The sequence below is a fragment of the Hordeum vulgare genome, chromosome 3H, assembly GCF_904849725.1.
Source record: "Hordeum vulgare subsp. vulgare chromosome 3H, MorexV3_pseudomolecules_assembly, whole genome shotgun sequence".
NCBI classification, from domain to species: Eukaryota; Viridiplantae; Streptophyta; class Magnoliopsida; order Poales; family Poaceae; genus Hordeum; species Hordeum vulgare.
This window is the reverse complement of record NC_058520.1, coordinates 43797030-43813222: the sequence shown is the minus strand read 5'-3', so window position 1 is coordinate 43813222 and position 16193 is coordinate 43797030.

Here is a 16193-nt window from a genome sequence, read left to right as displayed (position 1 = left end):
GATCAGCTGGATCTAGCTTGATTTGATGGTAGCCTGAATAAGCATCCAGAAATGACAGCAGTTCGCAGCCTGCAGTTGAGTCGATCACTTGATCTATCCTAGGCAACGCGAAAGGGTCTTTCGGACAGGCCTTATTCAGGCTAGTGTAGTCCATGCACATTCGCCATGTGTTGTTCTTCTTCAGCACCAGGATTGGGTTCGCCAGCCAGTCCGGGTGGAAAACCTCCATGATTAAGCCGGCTGCAAGGAGCCGGGTGATCTCTTCTCTGATTGTGCGCCGCTTCCCCTCAGCGAAGCGGCGCAAAGGTTGTTTCAGTGGCTTTGCATCCGGTCGCACGTGAAGTTTGTGCTTGGCTTACTTCCTCGGAACATCCGGCATGTCCTTGGGGGACCATGCAAAGATGTCCCGATTCTCATGGAGGAAGTCGACGAGCTCGCGTTCCTATTTGGGGCTGAGGCCAGCCCCGATGGTGATGCACTGCTTCGGGTTGGCAGGGTCGAGTGGGACCTGCTTGGTCTCTTTAGCCGGCTTGAAAGAGCCCTCACCGGCCGATTGGGACGGAGGAGAAGGAATCGCTGGCTGCTCGGTAGCCTGGTCCACGAGCCGGTCGATCTGCCGCTTCTCCTCAGCAATCACCAAGGCGTCGGCGAGGCGGCTCCTATCTTGGGCGCACTCGAGCGACTTCTTGTAGTCGCCAACAGCAGTGATGATGCCCTTGGGACCCGACATCTTCATCTTCAGGTAGGCGTAGTACGGAATAACCATGAACTTGGCCAGAGCCGGTCTCCCCAGCAGCGTGTGGTACGGGCTACTGAGGTCCACTACCTCGAACCATATGGACTCTCGGCGGAAGTGAGCCTTGTCGCCGAAGAGGACGTCCAGCTGGATCTTGCCGATGGGCGAGTATGACTACCCAGGCATGATGCCATGGAAGACAGTGCTGGTGGGCAGGACGTCCGTCTCCTTGAGCCCGAGCTTGCAGAGAGTGTCGAGGTAGAGGATGTTGATGCTGCTGCCGCCATCGACCAGCACCCGAGGAAATCGGCAGGTGAGCCTCTTGGAGGCGAAGGTGGGGTCGAGGACGAGTGCGTATGACCCCGGGTTGGGCATCACCGCAGGGTGGTCCACCCGGCTCCATGTAATTGGTTTGTTAGACCAATGCATGTACTGGGGAACTGGGGGGACAGTGGCGTTTACCTCGCGCCGCCTTTGGTGCAGGCCGTGCTTGTCGCCGTCTTCACTGGTGAAGACGACGAACGCTCCGTATTGATGCGGGTAGTCGTCAGGGTGTGGGCCGTCGTCGCGAGGCGGCGACGGTGGAAGCGGAGTGTGATGGGGAGCCGGTGCATGGGGCGCCGCCTGCGCACCCGGAGGAGCCGACAGGCCCTCCCCTTGCGACAGCCGGCGTGCGACGCTGCACTATCGAAGGGTATGGGTAGACGGCGCCGCCCCCGAATGTATCTTGAAGGGGGCGTCGAGCAGCTGCTCGAGAGACTGCTTGGGCAACCAGTTGGGGTTGCCCTGATTGCGACGCTTTCGTGGAGGGTCGGCTTGGGAAGCCGACACCTCGCCCTCCATGTTGGCCGCTAGCTTGTTGTTGGCCATCTGATCCGCCTTGTGCTTCTAGTTGTTCTGGCCGCTTCTGGTCACCTCGGATCTGGGGGCCGAAGCACGCCGGACCGACGGGTCCGTCTTCCTCTAGGAGGGCCGAATGGGCCAGGGCGATGATACGCCGGCGGGCGTCCCGCTCGTCCTGGGAGGCGGGAGCACCGGCCCCGGTGGCGAGAGGGGAGGCTCCTCGGGAGCCGGAGGCGTGAGTTCTTCGCGGGGGAAGATCCCCGTACTCCGAGTTGCCCTCGTCGCCTCTGCGATGTAAGCCTGAAGTGTGCTCGCTCTGGTGCTGCGAGCGCCGACCTTGGCTTCCCTCGCCCCTCCAGCCGGAAGGGCGATGCGAGGAAGATCCTTCGGCGTGGTGCTGGCCGCTAGCGTCGCGGCGAGCCCCCGAGTTCGGCCCCGGGGACTCTGAATGAGCCTGGGCGGGGTCGAACCAAGCGTGCTGCTGGTTAGCGGCGTCAAGGAGATCCTTGACACGCTTCTCCTCGAAGGCGCGCTCCTCGCCTTCCAGGCTTGCCATCTCCTCCATGGCCGCCTGCGCCGCCCGCATGTTGGCCGCAGGAGTCTCGTAGGTGGCAGGTCCCCGCCTAGAACCTCGGCGACGAACCGTCCGCGGCTGCGGACCGATCCAAGCCGGCTGGGGGCCTCGGAAATCGGAGTAAGACCGTATGCGGAGTTATACTCACGATGTGTGGCCTCTAGCCGACGTTTCACCGAGGCCACGGCGATGCCCTCCTCCAAGATGCGCTTGCGAGCCTCCTCCAGTGAGGCCCGAGCGTCTGCTGGATCGGCGGAAGCGGTGACCGGTGTCTTCAGGCTGGCGATGGCGTCCCGAAGAGAGTCGGCGGTGGCCGCAGTAGGCTCGCCAGCGCCTACGGAGGCCTTGCCGGGAGCCGTGCTGGTGCCGGCGCCGATAACCATCACCTCCACGGTGTTGGAGACGGCAGCGACGTGGTATGGGGTAAAGAACCCCACCGACGGCAGAGGGCCGTAGAAGATGAGGACGTTACTGGGGTGAACGTCTTGGGCAGGCGTCTCAGCAATAGAGAGCCTGCTGAAGCTGGCGCAGAGCGCCTCAACATCGTAGTCCTCGCCGAAGTAGCATGGGCCGTCGTTGAGGCGAAGGTCGCTGAAGAGAACGCCGAGGTTCTCCATAGCAGCGAGGACGACGCTAGGAAGCACCTCGTCCTCAGAATCTTCGTCCGAAACCGCATGGCGGACGGGGACGTCGATCATCATGGGCGTCGCCTCGTCGAAAGCGAGCTCCACGGGCATGCAAATTGATCCGGGCACGATGCATCCGGTGGTGTAGGTGCGGGGCCCCGCCCAGCGCGTGAAGCCAGCCGATGCCGCGCTCGGCCCCACGATGGGCGCCAAATGTCGGTGAATACTCACAACATATGCCATAGGTAGGCTAAAGTCGGTGAGAACCGAAGGGACAAAGGTGGGCGCTGGGAACGAGGTTGGTACATGCATGGGACGCACGATGTACCCAGGTTCAGGGCTCTCCATGGAGATAATACCCCTAATCCTGCTTGTGTGTTTGATGTATGGGAACAGAATACAATGTTGCTCCTGGAGCTGTGTTGGGAGGAGGAAGAGGGGAGCAGCCGGCTCGTCTCTACCTCGCTCTCTGTTGGTTGGTGAGTGTGTAGTGTTGAATGACTGGCAAGTGATCGGCCCCCTTGCATGGGGGGGCGGCCGGGGGGTTTTATAGGCGAACCCGCCGGCCTACAATATGGATAAAAGGTACATGCGTGGGACCCGGCTGGCTGCTTCTCCGGCTCGCCAGGGGTCCACAAGGGTCTTGTCTTGTCGATGAGGGGCCCGCCGGCTGCATGGTCTCAATTGCTGGTGCGACCCGCCGGCTGGCCAATGGGGCTCCCGCGTAAGGTTGACGCTGAGCACGCGCTGTACTTTGAGCGTCGCCCCGCAAGATTCTTCATGGGCAGGCAGTACGACTACCTCCATTGTTCCCCATGCCGAGTGCAGTAATGGAGTGGGAGTGTGACGGTCTGACATCAAGCTAGGTGATGGATCAGAGCAAGGGTAGGTCAACGGCGTGGCCGCCGACGCTCGTACCTGTCGGGCGCCCCAATCCAGTACCTTTGTTGACGCGTAGCTACCTTTAATCGTGAGGTCCTTTCCTGACCTATGATGTGATGTGACTGGTGATCCTCGGCCGGCTAGCCTGCTTGCTCAACCGGCTTGAGAGTGGCCGCCTCCTCCTTAGTCCGGCTGGCGGGACCAGGCCTGGTCTGAACGGGAGGCTGCCTAGACTCTAGCCGGCTGGGGTTGCCTGGCCGTCCAGAAAGGTGGCCGCCTCGTCTTCTAGCCGGCAGGTGATGCCTAGCCGGTCAGAAGACTTGGGCCTTGAGAATCTCCGCGCCTACATGTCCATTGGGCCGGAAATGAAGGAACAGGCTTGATGAGCATACCCCGGGGTTATCCCCCCGACAAGCATCTACGATATGCGCGGTAAAGGCTTTGCTTTGGCTATAGGCGTGTGGAGAGTTTGCAATGGATTGCATCAAAGAAATGCATTCAAACAAGGAGCAATTATCATAATTGAATTCCTTGAAATCCAAAGTGGGAGTTTCATTACTACCCAAAATTTTGATTTCTTCTACTCCACTCTCCACATCTTTATCATCAAGATGGGTGGACTCCGAATCATTGGGGCATTTTTCAACCAAAGTGGATTCATATCCAGCCCCTCCATCAATAGGTTTGACATGCGAAAACAAAGATTCAAGAGGAGGCACACCAAGCACTTTAAGATCTTCGTGATTTGCATCACTAGAACACACCCTTTTAAACCATTCATGCCTAGCGCGAATTTGGGCGGTTCTTTCTTTGCTATCATTCATGGAGACACGCATAGCTTTCAAAGTTTCATCCAAGTTGACCTTGGGAGGAGCGCATCTAACTTTCAAAGCATCAATATCACAAGACATCCTATCAACGCTCTTAGCCAAATCGTCTATTTTGAGTAGTTTTTCCTCTATGGACACATGGAAAATCTTTTGAGAGTTGATGAACTCTTTGATATTACTCTCTAAATCAGAGGGTAATTTGTTGTGATTTCCATAAGTGTTGTTGTAGGAATTGCCATAATTGTTAGAGGAGTTACTAGGAAAAGGCCTAGGAACATAGTTTCCTCTAAAAGCATTGTTGTTGCCAAAATTGTTCCTACCAACAAAATTCACGTCCAAACTAGCGTTGCTACTCTCAATCAAGGAAGATAGTGGCATGTCATTAGGATCTAAAGGAGCGTTTCTACTAGCAACCAAATTCATCAACTCGTCCATCTTAGCACTAAGCGAGTTAATTTCTTCTATAGCGTGTACCTTTTTGCTAGCAGGTGACCTTTGAGTGTGCCACTAAGAGTAGTTGGTCATGATATTGTCTAGGAGTTTTTTAGCGTCTCCTAACGTGATTGCCATGAACGTTCCACCTGAGGCGGAGTCCAAGATATTGTGAGAGGCGAAATTCAAGCCAACATAAAAGATTTGTATAGTCATCGACAAACTCAAGCCATGAGCGGGACAATTTCTAATCATTAACTTCATCCTCTCCCAAGATTGTGCAACGTGTTCATGATCAAGTTGCTTGAAATTCATGATATCGTTACGTAAGGAAATGATCTTAGCCGGCGAAAAATACTTGGATATGTAAGCATCTTTGCACTTATCCCAAGAATCGATACTATTTTTAGGCAAATAAGAAAACCAAGTTTTTGTGCGATCTCGCAACGAGAAAGGAAAAAGTTTCAACTTAATCACGTCATTATCCACATCTCTGTTCTTTTGCATATCACAAAGCTCAATGAAGGTATTGAGATGGGATGCGGCATCTTCACTAGGAAGGCCACAGAATTTCTCTTTCATAACAACATTCAGCAAAGCTACGTTGATTTCATACGATTCCGCACTAGTGGCGGGAGCAATCGGAGTACTAACAAAATCATTATTATTGGTACTCGAGAAGTCGCAAAGTTTGGTGTTTTTAGCCTTGATGACTTCAACAAACAAACAAGCACATAAGCAAGCAAGAAAACCGGCAAAGGAAAACGGCAAAGGAGAAAGGCAAATGAAAACGGCAAATGTGAAGTGGGGGAGAGGAAAACGAGAGGCAACTGGCAAAAAAAAGTAAATGCAAGAGATGAGTTTGTGAGACCTACTTGGATAGATCTCTCCTTCCCGGCAAAGGCGCCAGAAATACTTCTGCTACTGCAACAAAAGACCTTCCAACGGCGCCAGAAATAGGCGTGTTGACGGCACCAGGAATCCTTCTGCTACGGCTACGCCTTAAGGGACTTCCTTGGCAAATATGCAAAGGATTTCCCCCGTGGCCTTGGAGCCTTGCGTTGGTGTTCCCTCGAAGCGGAAAGGGTAATGTAGCGCAGCGGTGGTAAGTATTTCCCTCAGTTTGAGAACCAAGGTATCGATCCAGTGAAGGAGTATCACAAGTGCGTGCACAAACACAAAACACTTGCTCCCAACGCTATAAAGGGGTTGTCAATCCCTTATAGATTGTTCGCCAAGTGAGAACTGAAAGCAACAAAGTAACAAAGCAAAGTAAAAGGAAAAGTGGAAACGATAGGTGTGAATCGACCCGGGGGCCGTAGTGTTTACTAGTGGCTTCTCTCATGAAAGCAAGTAGACGGTGGGTGAACAAATTACTGTCGAGCAATTGATAGAACCGCGCAAAGTCGTGACGTCATCTATGGCAATGATTATATCTATAGGCATCACGTCCAAAACAAGTAGACCGATACTTTTTGCATCTACTACTATTACTCCACACGTCGACCGCTATCGAGCATGCATCTAGTGTATTAAGTCCAAAAGAACAGAGTAACACCTTAAGCAAGATGACATGATGTAGATGGACAATCTCATATCTACGACAGAGCCCACCTTGTTACCCTTGATGGCAACTACACGATGTGTGCCTTGCTGCCCCTACTGTCACTGGGAAAGGTCGCCACACGGTAAGAACCCAAAACCAAGCACTTCTCCCATTGCAAGAATCATAGATCTAGTTGGCCAAACAAAACCCAAGACTCGGAGAGACTTACAAGGATATCAAATCATGCATATAAGAAATCAACAAAGACTCAAATATATATCATAGATAATCTGATCACAAATCCACAATTCATCGGATCTCGACAAACACACCGCCAAAGAGGATTACATCGGATAGAACTCCATGTAGATCATGGAGAATGTTGTATTGAAGATCCAAGAGAGAGAAGAAGCCATCTAGCTACTAACTACGAACCCGTACGTCTGAAGTGAACTACTCACGAGTCATTGGAGGGGCGATGATGTTGATGTAGAAGCCCTCCAACTCCAAAGTCCCCTCCGGCAGGGCACCAGGAAGGGTCTCTAGATGAGATCTCGTGGAAACGGAAGCTTGCGGCGGCGGAAAAGTATTTTCGTGGATCCCCTGATTTTTTTCTGTATTTTAGGGAATATATAGGCTTAGGATCTAGGTCAGGGGGGCGCCAGGGAGGCCACAAGCCTGCCCATCACCGCCCCCTGGTGGTGGATGGGGGGCTTGTGGGCTCCCTGTAGCCCTCCTGGCTTGGCCCACAAGCCCACTAATCTTCTTTCGTTCGGGAAAAAAATATTTTGGGGATTTTATTCCGTTTGGACTCCGTTCCAAAATCAGATATGAAAAGAGCCAAAAACACAGAAAAAACAGGAACTGGCACTTGGCACTGAATTAATAAGTTAGTCCCAAAAAAGATATAAAAGGTACATAAAACATCCAAAGATGACAAGATAACAACATGAAACCATCAAAAATTATAGATACGTTTGAGACGTATCACTAGGCTCGTCGAGTCAACCTAAGTGTTTTGCATGTGTAAACTGGCTTACACCCGTTGTATGCGAATGTTAGAATCTATCACACCCGATCATCACGTGATGCTTCGAGACAACGATCCTTCGCAGCCATCGGGACCCCGATCCTAAGCCATACAATTCCAGCTTGTAACACATCATATCACTTTTTGGCCTCACACACTGTAATCACCACGGCTGCCACCGTACCTTAGCCGGGACCGTTTGCACCTTTTGGCTCACGTATATGACTATGTCGCCAGCAATTATATGTCAGAGAACCCGGGTCGACATGGCTAGTTATAAACCCAAGTGGCACATCTCTACAGGGACAGGCATACATAACCCAGCAAAGAAGGTGTCGATCAACAACGTGTGTAGACGAGTCGTAGCAAGGTACATGGACTCCATTACACCGCGTGACATTTCCCCGAGGGAACATACACATCACCAGAGAAGGATACATGCCGGTCAATCAATGTGTCTGGAGCAGTAGCAAGCTACCAAGGCTCGGTGGAAGCACAAAGAAGCATTTCCCTGTAAAGAGTACTACTACAGGCACACAACTAGGTGTCGAATCCCACACATACCAATGCATTTCAAACATACACACAATATGCATGATATGTGTAGATACAACAATGGCATCACAACATAATTCTATGACTCATCATTTATTTAATAGGCTCCGAAGAGCCAACATATATAATGTTACAAACAAAGGGGTCACATGACCCAACATTCAGAGCATACAAGCATCAAGCAGAAGTTACATGTCTGGGTATAGACATCTATTAAAAGCGGCTGGAAGAGCCTGAAAAGCTACAACGAGCCTACCATAGGAGCCATACTACTATCTGGGTTCGCAAGCTATTCCATCGATGTCAACGTCAACAGGAAAACGTAGAGAGAACAACGTCTATCTCTGCAAAAATGAAAATAAGCAACAGTGAGTACAAAGGTACTCAACAAGACTTACATCAGAACTAACTACATATGTATCATGTATCAATGAACGGGGTTGTGGGGTTTACTGCAGAAAAGCCAGCTTTGACCTTTGGCTAACCTAAACTACAACAATGTTTTATACCTCTCTCGTCTCCCTACGAGAGAGCGCACACGAGTCCACATATCCATCACATCAATACACCACCATGGACCCTCTCTCGTCATCCTACGAGAAGGCCATCCATAGCACTCACACTTATCTGGACCATTTTGAAGTATCCGTTAAAGTTATGTATGAACCATGTAAGTATCCAAGTAGTCCATATCCGAGGACGCGGCTATTCGAATAGATAATTACCCTGCAGGGGTGTACTTTGTCACACATGCTCCCGCCACTTATCGCCATGTGCACATAAAAACAAGCACCTCGACAACCTTCAAGCGGAAGCCCAGTGAGGGAGTCGGCTACAGACGTTAACCTACAATGACTCACGCCCAAGGCAGTCGCCTATCTGAGTTGGAACCCATGATGGACGTCCGGCCGGGGTTTCCAACATGGCCTCAAACGATGTGAGCAGGCCCCAAGCCGGCCCCGATTGGGCCGTTCATCCACTTAGCAGGCCGTGCCATAACATATGAACGTTTTGAACTACTGCGACTCCTAGACTGAGAACAAAGTAGTTAATAGGCCGAGAGGGGTCGAGTTATCGGAACCCAATGTGCGGTAGTAGCTAGTCTTGGAACACCAACACAAGATCTCATGCCCTAAGTGCGGCGTCAATGAGACAACCCACCATGTACTCCTACATGGCCTCTCATCGCTACCTTTACCAAAACAGTTTCACATCTTCAACTCTCATCAATAGGACATGATCATTCCAATTCATCATCCAGGTGATCAGACCAACTCAACTCTAAGCATAAGAAGCATATCAGGGTAATGGCACAACATGGGTCAAGCATCTACCAGGTATGCTAGGTTGCTTGGTTTAGCTATTTATTGTGACAAAGACAGGTCATGCAAAGAAATGGGTTCATCTACCGAAACATAAGTAGCAGTTGAATCTTTATGTCCTAATGCATTGAAATGAGAGCAAGAGCGAGAGAGTGGGATTGTATCGGAATGCTCAAGAGGGTTTGCTTGCCTGTTGATCAAAGAACTCAGCTGTTCTTCGATGTCGGTGATAACTACATCTCGCAAGGTCTATCAACAAGATCAACAGAGAACAAATTAAGCATGGCAAATGCTTCACAATGATGCATGAGCATGGCATGTTAACATGATGTTGGTTTTATCTAATGCAAGTGATCACAAGTTAATTGGGGTTTATTTGATCAATATAGATAATTTCCAAACTCCAAACATAATCGTTTATATGCCTATTGTGTAATTGTCCTATTCATCAAGTTTAAATTGTTCAAACCTGCATGAAAATGGTACCATTGGATTCTTTGCATTTTTCTGATGATTTTTCATATATAAATTATTTTCATCTAACTTATATTTTATTTTCTATGAATTTTTGAAGTTTCTACTAATTTCTGGATTTATTTTAAACTCTGAAATACTATTATTGCATCAGCACTGACGTCATCAGGTCAACAGGGGCGGACCAGGTCAAACCTGACCAGTGGGGGCCACTGGTCAGTGACCTGGGGCTAAACCCGAGTTAACCCGCCCCAATTGGTGTTCGACCCACGCGTGGGGCCCTCTGTCAATTGCTGTGGGGGGGGGGGGGCTGGTTAGGCACTAATGGCCGGCCACGTCGGCCCCACCGGAGGGTGGTCGCCAGTGATCAAGCCGCGGCGGAGGGCTCGCCGGAGTTAACCTAACTGGCGCTACAGAGGTCCATTTGGCGCATGGTTTGCGGCTACGGGATGCTGGGGAAGCGCCCGATCTAGCAGGGGCAATGACTGGTCGTGGGGGCGCCGATGGAGGCGCCTGCAACGAGGCGTGCGGCGGCCGGAGTTCGTTCTTGACGAGGATCTTCTCTGGAGGGGTTTTCGTGCGGGAGAGAGAGGAGAAAGGTGCAGGGGCTCACAGCGGTGATGGGGGTGGGGGGGGGGGGGTGGGGCTCAGCTTGCTCGGGGAGGTAACGTAGCCGGCGAATCGACGATGATGTTGCCGGCGGCCGGAGGTTGAAGATGATGGAGCGGCGGAGTTGCACGGGCTCGGGGCTCGATTGTCTTGGCGGGGAGGAGCGGCTCGTCGATGCGGAGCTGATGAGCAGCTCAGCGGGCGTGCGGTGGCTGGAGACCACGGTGGCAAGCTCAAGCAGAGCTTGTTAAGGGCGGGAGAGGAGAGGAGAGTAGAGGAGAGAAGCGAGGGGATAAGAGAGAGGGGGTGTCGTGCTCGCGCGGTGGAGGCGAGGGGGAGCTGCCGTGACAAGCAGGAGGTGGCGAGGAGCTGGCCGCCGTGCTCACCTTCTCCTCTGCCTATTGGGAGGAGGAGGAAGACGACAGGGGAGCCCCTGGAGCGGGGTGGGCCTGCCACTTAGGCGCCAGGTAAGTCTTCTTCTCGTGTTTTATTTTGTTTCTTTTATTTCTTTTTCTGACATTTGTTTGGATTTGAAAATAAATTCAAATCATTTTATAAAATCTTGATAATATTTTTATGTGGCATAAATATAAATGTCCAATGCCACATAATAGTTTCAGAATTTATGAAACTATATTATATATATAGCAAATATAATTCCATTTAAAACAATTGTTTAATTAAATCAAAAGCCCAATATAAAATGTTTCCGTGACCGAAAAATATTGGTTGACATTTTTATATCATGCCAATAATATTTTGGAAAGCGAGGGACATTTTCTTGGATCATTTTGAAGCAGTTTTTAGATTGCTTATTTCCCAAAATTTGGTTCCTGAGGCTTGATCACTTCCCCATTTCAAATTCAAAAGAAATTAAAATGCATGCATGGATGCTTTGCAAGCAAAGTAATAACTAGGGCTGTGACAACAACGCTGCACACTTAGGGGAATACATATCTCAAAATTTTATTGAGGGATCATCTTATCTTTGCTACCGTTGTTTTAAGAAATAAGATGGAAAACATGATAAACATCACATGCAATCATATAGTGACATGATATGGCCAATATCTTCTTGCTCCTTTAATCTCCATCTTCGGGGCACCATGATCATCATCGTCACCGGCATGACACCATGATCTCCGTCATCATGATATCCATCATTGTGTCTTTGCGAACTTGTCTCACCAACTATTACTTCTACTACTATAGCTAACAGTTTAGCAATGAAGTAAAGTAATCACATGGCGTTGCATCTCATACAATAAATTAAGACAACTCCCTATGGCTCCTCCGGTTTACATACTCATCGACATGCAAGTCGTGAATCCTATTACAAGAACATGATCAATCTCATACATCACATATGTAACATCACATCCTTTTGGCCATATCACATCATATGGCATACCCCGCAAAAACAAGTTAGACGTCCTCTAATTGTTGTTGCAAGTTTTACGTGGCTGGTTTGGGTTTCTAGCAAGAACGCTTCTTACCTACGTGACAGCCACAACGTTGATATGCCAATGATATTTACCCTTCACAAGGACCCTTTTCATCGAATCCAATTCGTCTAAAGTGGGAGAGACAGACACCCGCTAGCCACCTTATGGAACAAGTGCATGTCGGTCGGTGGATCTAGTCTCACGTAAGCGTACGTGTAAAGTCGGTCTAGGCCGCTTGATCCCACAATACCACCGAAAAAATATAGGACTATTAATGGCAAGCAATTGAAAAAAACAGCGCCCACAACTTTTGTGTTCTACTCGTGCATAGAATCTACTCATAGAACCTTGGCTCTGATGCCACTATTGGGGAACGTAGTAATTTCAAAATTTTCCTACATCACACCTTTGAAGATCGCTAAGCGGACGCGTTGCTAGAACACGGTTGATGGAGAAACTAACAACGAGCAAAGGGGTAGAGCATCTTCATACCTTTGAAGATCGCTAAGCGGAAGCGTTGCTAGAACGCAGTTGATGGAGTCACACTCGCAACGAATCAGATCGCGGTGGATTCCGATCTATGCGCCGAACAACGGCGGCTCCGCGTCCAACACACGTGCAGCCCGGTGACGTCTCCAACGCCTTGATCCAACAAGGAGGGAGGAGAGGTTGAGGGAGAGCTCCGGCAGCACAATGGCATGGTGACGGTGGAGCTACGTGGCACTCCGACAGGGCTTCGCCAAGCACTACGGAGGACGAGGAGGGGGAGGAGTAGGGCTGCGCCGAGAGAGAGAGATTGTCTCTCAAAACATCCCCAAACCCTCCCCTATATATAGGAGGAGAGGGAGGAGGGTGCCCACCCTTAGGGTTTCCACTCTAAGGGGTGCAGTAGCCCTAGATGGGCATGGGTCGGCGGCCAAGGGTGGAGGGGTGGTGCCCTAGGGTGGGCCTTGAGGCCCAAGGCAGCCCCTCCACGCCTAGGGTTTGGCCCCCTCCACCCCTTGTGCACCTTGGGCTGATGGTGGTAGCGCACGAGCCCACTTAGGGGCTGGTTCCCATCCACCTTTTGGCCCATGTAGCACTTTGGGGCTGGTGGCCCTTCCTGGTGGACCCCCGAAACCCTTTCTGTGGTCCCGGTACATTACCGGTGACGCCCGAAACACTTCCGGCGATCAAATCCTCACTTCCTATATATGAATTTTTACCTCTGGACCATTCTGGAACTCCTCGTTACACGCGGGATCTCATCCGGGACTCCGAACAACCTTCGGTAACCACGTACACTATTCCCATATAACCCTAGTGTCATCGAACCTTAAGTGTGTAGACCCTACGGGTTCGTGTAACATCCCAAAATTATAAATTTTGGAATGTTAATATAATTATTAGATTGATTGTTTGTTTGTTTGAGTGATTGAAACTTGAGTGGAATTTGAAACTTCTCAAAAAAATGAGAGGGAATAAAATGACTTTCCCAAAATTTTCTATTTTGAATCCCTTTTCAATTTTGAGTTTGAATATTTTCAAAACCCTTTGATTAAAAAAAATCAAACGAGAGGAGGAAAATGACCCTCCAAAATCAAAGACAATGTCTTGATTCAAATTTTAAGTATTTGCAATTTATTTGAAATTCAAATTCCTTTTCATTTTAAAGTTATTGCAAAAAAATAATTTTTTGAAAAAGTATTTTTTGGTTTTGAAAATATGTTCATGTTTTAGAAAATTTTATTCTGAAAATTTTGATATATGATATGTCTATATAAAATGTTCTCTCTATTTTCGTTTTTTACGTTTTCTTCACTTTTTTTTAAACATTGTTCAAAAAAAAAGGCACGGCTCGCATGAATCGCCTCTTGCGGCCGGTCGAGCCTTTACCTGGCCCATGAGAGGCTTTGTTTCTTTTATCTCCACGTTACGTATATGTTTAGTCCCACATTGCCTATCTATGGACCATTAGACCTCCCTTCCACCTATAAATATAGATCCATAGGAGCATCCAAAAATCATCTATTTCGGGTTAAATCAATCTTTTGGTTTAACTAGATTTATTAAATAAAAATATTTTTTCATTCTTTTCGGCGGGATTTCTCGAAGTCGTCTCCTCATTGGAATTAATTCTTACTCTGCATTCTAAAGGTATTTCTCTTCGTATTTTTTTTATACTTCCGTAGTTTATTATTTCTAGACTAGTATTCCTACACTAGTATACGGTAGAGTAATTAGATATATTAATTAGTCTTCGTATTTACACATTAGTACTAGAATTCTTTTAGACATAGCACTTTTCTTCCGTAAAACAACTTGGCCCTGATTTTTCAAATAGCCATAACTTTTTACTCGTTTATCCGAATTAGATGAAACCAACGCCTAGAGTTTCGTCTTGATCACACCTATCCTGTGAACCTATCATATCAACTTTTTGAAATTTTCAAATTTCGAAATTTGTTCATATTCATATTCAAACTTCTTTTGATCATATCTTTTTATCCGTAGCTCCGTTTTAGATGAATCCAATTGCGTCGGATTCGTATCAAAGTAATCTTCCTGTTTGTATCATTAGTTTTAACTTTTCAACTTATAATTTTGATCAAATCAGATTTATCTATTAGTGCCCAAAAGTGTTCACATCGTTCTAAGCCGATTCAATGTTATATTGACGTATTTGTATCTTTTGATCCGCTAGTTCAAATCTAGTAATTCTTTTTTCTACACGCTCATATTGATCTCCTATATCCAGTAGCATCATTAGTTTTGACCTTTGAACCTTACAAATTTGAGCAATTCAAATTTGTATTCGAACATTCATTTGATCTTATCTTGCAAATCGTACCACCTTTTTAATTGATTCCTTTTACCCCTAAACACTCATGTCATATATTTTTGTACGTAACCATCGTACTTCAATTCAACTTCTATTGACCTTTTGAATGCAAATTCAATTCACACTTCAATTCGCTATAACTTGCGTTGTAGTGCTCCATTTCAAGAAATTCTTTCTACAAATAAATTCGTATGTCTTATACTATTTGTCAAATAACATTCATGTTGTTCTCCCAATATTTTTGATCATCTCCCATAGTGTATGCAAGTCGAGCTTATATAGCAATAGTTCATCGTCCATTAACTCTTTTGATCTCATTCATGCACCTTCACTTTACAACACACTTAGGACCTTTTTATTAAACCTTAGTACGTTGTTATTTTGCACCAAGACATGCTTTGTTCTTATGTTCTCTTAGTTCTTCCTTTTTGGCATGAATGTTTATTGAATGCTATTTGTTTACGATAGATTGCTCAGAGTGTGGCGGGTAGAATTGTCAGGATTTTGAGAGCGACTATCTTCATCAAGTAATACCAGGCAAGTCATTTGATCATGTATCACCTATGTTTTATGCATCGTAGTTCTACCATCCTATGTCCAATTGATGCTGAGTAGGTACTTGGAAATTATGGTTACATATTGTAGTATCATGTGGTAGGCACACAACAACCCCGATACTTGGCCCCGGGACGACAAATTTCATATTGCTATGCTTGAGTAGACAGGATTTCGGTTGAGTGCATAACACGAGTGATGCGAGGTTGATTAAATAATCAAGACCGGTTAAGACAAGATTTTCAAGACCTCGGACGCAATGCAACTCTGGGTGAAGGACGGTTGATCGGCTCCCTGGAGAACCCAGTGGATGACCCAGGATGCTAGGGACGGCCGTGACATCCTGCGGAAAGCTTCACCCAGGCTCAAAGGGACGGACGGATATTTTCAAGACCCAAGGCTTACCTGCACAGCCACAAGTCATTATGGGCTCTGGCTTGGTTGGACAACGCGGCGACTCTGGACAGGCGGTGCTAGCAGATGTAGAAGACGGTAGGATTGGATGGGCACCGACAGGGATTCAGAGGGACTCGTTGAAAGACCATGTTTTGATCATCCGGTCTTCAAACACCCTGAAGTGCGAGGACATACTCGGAGGCGATCAAATCTTGTGGGGAACGTGTGCAAAACTCTGCAGATTACTCAAACCTAATCGATTAGCCGTGTCCACGGTCATGGACAACTTGAGCCAAAGGAACTGAAGTTATCTGAAATTCTCAACACAAATAATAATATTGATGTGGGGATTATTGACAACTCGGGTACGAGAATTGGTTGGCGGAACCATATCGTTAACAACAAACGACGTAGTAACATTTTGCTTTTAAGCCTCTCTTGATGTAGGAGAAAACTTGCTTTTTCGCAAAAAAAACTTATAGCCCCACCTGCCATATATGCATATAGTATAGATGAT